Source organism: Zingiber officinale, chromosome 9A (genome assembly GCF_018446385.1).
Source record: "Zingiber officinale cultivar Zhangliang chromosome 9A, Zo_v1.1, whole genome shotgun sequence".
In the NCBI taxonomy this organism is placed as follows: Eukaryota; Viridiplantae; Streptophyta; class Magnoliopsida; order Zingiberales; family Zingiberaceae; genus Zingiber; species Zingiber officinale.
In genome coordinates, this window is record NC_056002.1 from 62,211,325 (window position 1) to 62,215,105 (window position 3,781).

Sequence of the window (3,781 nt, forward strand, 5' to 3'; positions counted from 1 at the left end):
CTAATTCAAACTTGCTAATCATGCTATAAAATAGAGCAAAAAAGAGCTAATTTGGACTTTCTACACATGCCGTAAAATAGAGCAAAAGAAAGCTAACTTAGACTTACTAAACATGCTGTAAAATAAACCAAAAGAGAGCTTATTTAGATTTCCTAAACATGCTGTGATAAAAGCAAAAGAAAGCTAATCTAACCTTACTAATCATGCTGCAAAATTAAGCAAAAAGAAAACTAATTTGATCTTGCTAATCATGCTACAAAATGGAGCTAAAGAAAATAATTTGATCTTGCTAATCATGCTACAAAATGGAGCAAAAGAGAACTACTTTAAGCTTACTAATCATGCTATAAAAATAGAGCAAAGAAAGCAACTTTAAGCTTACTAAACATGCTGTAAAATAGGGAAAAAGAATGCAACTTTGAGCTTTCTAAACATGTTGTAAAATAGAGCTGTGAAATTCTGAATTTCAGGTTGAAATGCTAAGGAACTAAGCAACTGAAATGCCAAGCAATCAAATACTAGAGTGCTAGAAAAGTAGCACAACAAGCTAATCCGAATCATAAAAACAAGGTTGTTCATGTTAACCCAGGAAGCTAAGAACTCATAACTGAAATGCTGGGAACTAGGGTTGATCGGCCTCATTGAGTTGGCACAGGAAGGACCAAACAGAAATCTCAAAGAGGGTTGTTCGTTCTACCAGACAGCACAAGAAAAAGAAATCTAACCAGATCTACTAATATAGAGCTGTTCTTTTCAATTTTAATAGAAAAACTATGGCAGTAAATGCTCTAATCTGCATGGTATAAGGAACTAACAGTATAGGCAGAACATGCTGTCACCTGCACAACCTAAGGAAATTAATAGCATAAGCAGGAAATGCTATAACCTACATAGCATATGAAACCCCAATTCGGTAGAAATCTCAACCAAGGTTCGTCACCGAAAACATCCAAGCATGTAAGCTCACGGCAGATTCAAACACAAGGAGAAACAAAACCTCAAACAAGGACTGTTTGGTCTGCTACAATTGGAGCATCTCCATTACAAAACTCAAAACTCTCATGCAATTAGGTATAACCGTTCGGCTTGACAAACAGAGCAAGGAAGGAAAAACCCTAGCACAAAATTCTACTCGGCACTGTGAAAATCGGAAGCAAAGAAATCAAATCGAAGCTCAGAGCAACTCCTACCACAGGTGAGTAGTACTTACCCCTTGTTCTTGCACTTACAACCGGAAAGGAAGAAGGGGCGGCTAGGGTTCCGGGTGGAGCTCGAAATCTCGGTCTCCTCTTGTGCTCGCGGGCTCTCTTCGACGGGAGGAACTCGGATCCGTAAGGTTCGCCGGAAGAAGCCTTCGCCGGCCACCGGAAGAAGCTCCAAAGTGCTGCGTTTCCGCCCGAGACCAGCGACGCCGACGCACGAAGAGGAAGAAGAGAATTAGGGTTCGGGGAAAGAAATTAACCCTTTATAACCCTTGGTTTAATTCGATTCCAACTATGGCTTATATATATTTCATTCCCTACTTAGTTAACAAAGCCCGTGTAGCTCAGCTGGTTGGGCCGGTTTTGCTTGGGTCAGTTCGACCCGAGGTCGTGGGTTCGAACCTCGTCTTCAACAGTTTTTTTGTCAAAATTTCTTTCTTTTTGTAAACATACTAAACGACCTCCAAAAATTACGTAAAAATACTCTAAAAATTTCTAAAAATCTCTAGAATATTTTTAAAGCATTTCCAAATATTTTTATGGACATTTGAAACTCGAGATAGGGAAAATTGGGTCGTTACAATCCCCCATACCTTATAAAAAGTTCGTCCTCGAACTTAGAATAGCTCTGAATACTTCTGTCTCATACTGTCCTCCCGCTCCCAAGTGATTTCCTCGTGCTTCTGGCTCTGCCAGACGACCTTCACTAGTGGTACTTCTTTGTTTCTCAATCTCTTGACTGCTCTGTCCACTATCTGTGTAAGTATGCTCTCATAACTAATATCCTCTTGGATCTTCACTGACTGAGGCTGAATCACTTGGCTCGGGTCATGGAGACACTTCTTTAGCATGGAGACATGAAATACATTGTGTATTGCTGACATGTCTTGTGGTAAGTCCAGCCTGTAAGCTACTTTCCCAATCCTCTCTATGATCAGGTAAGGTCCTACATAGCGAGGACTTAATTTGCCCTTCTTGCCAAATCTCATCACTCCCTTCATAGGAGTGACCTTGAGGAAAACTGAATCTCCTACTTGGAATTCCAATGGCCTATGACGTGTGTCAGCATAACTCTTCTGTCTACTCTGGGCAGTCTCAATCCTCTGTCTGATCTTCACTTTGCTCTCTCTGTATGTCCTCAAGCATGGTAGACTCTAAGGTCAATGCGGAGAGCTGTCCGTAAATAAATTTCAAGTCCAAAATTTGACAACTCCTTCTGCAGTGGCAGGGCTAATGATGACAGAGACATTAGGGATGCACTGGACTTTCTGCTTAGTGCATCTGCCACTTTGTTAGATTTGCCTGGGTGGTAGAGGTTCTCACAGTCGTAATCTTTGACCAACTCCAACCACCTGTGCTATCTCATGTTTAAGTCCTTATGAGTGAAGAAGTACTTAAGACTCTGATGATCTGTGAAGATTCTACACTGAACTCCATACAAATAATATCGCCAGAGTTTCAGTGCAAAAACCACAGCTGTCAGCTCAAGATTGTGAGTGGGATAGTTCTTCTCGTAGTCTTTGAGTTGTCTGGAAGCATAGGCTATGACTTTTCCTTCTTGCATGAGTACAGCTTCTAAGCCCATCTTGGAAGCATCACTATAGATGTTGAAACTCTTGTCGCTCTGTGGAACAGTCAGAATGGGAGCACTGATCAATCTCTTCTTTAGCTCTTGGAAACTCTGCTCACATTTATTTGACTATTCGAATCTCTTGTTCTTTCTGGTGAGGGCTGTTAGTGGAGAGGCTATCCTGGAAAAGTCCTCCACGAACTTCCTGTAGTACCCAGCTAAACCAAGGAAGCTTCTAATCTCTCTGACGTTCTTAGGTCTACTCCAGTTGTTGACCGCTTCCACTTTGGCTGGATCCACTTGAATACCTTCTTTAGAAATAATGTGACCTAAAAATGCCACCTGATTTAACCAGAACTCGCACTTTGAGAATTTAGCATAAAGCTACTTTTGCTGAAAGGTCTACAATACTATCCTCAAGTGCGCGTCATGCTTCTCTAGAGTCCTTGAATAGACCAGAATGTCGTCGATGAATACGATGATAAATTTGTCAAGATATTCTCTGAACACTCTGTTCATTAAGTCCATGAAGACCGCAGGTGCATTAGTCACTCTAAAAGGCATGACCACAAACTCGTAGTGTCCATATCTGGTCCTGAACGCCGTTTTGGGTATATCTCCTTCTTTCACCTTCAGCTGATGGTACCCAGAGCGCAGGTCTATCTTTGAGAATACTGTTGCTCCTCTTAACTGATTAAATAAGTCATAGATCCTGGGAAGGGGGTACTTGTTCTTGATTGTCACTTGATTCAAAGCTCTGTAGTCTATGCACATCCGCATTGATCCATCTTTCTTCTTGACAAACAACACAGGAGCTCCCCAAGGTGAGTGACTGGGGCGAATGAAGCCTTTGTCAAGTAACTCCTGTAGTTGTTCTTGTAACTCCTTCAGCTCTGCTGGAGACATACGATACGGAGCTTTTGAAATTGGACCGGTTCCAGGAACCAATTCAATCTCAAATCCACTCATTTATTGGGAGGTAGTCCAGGTAGATCTGCTGGGAATACCT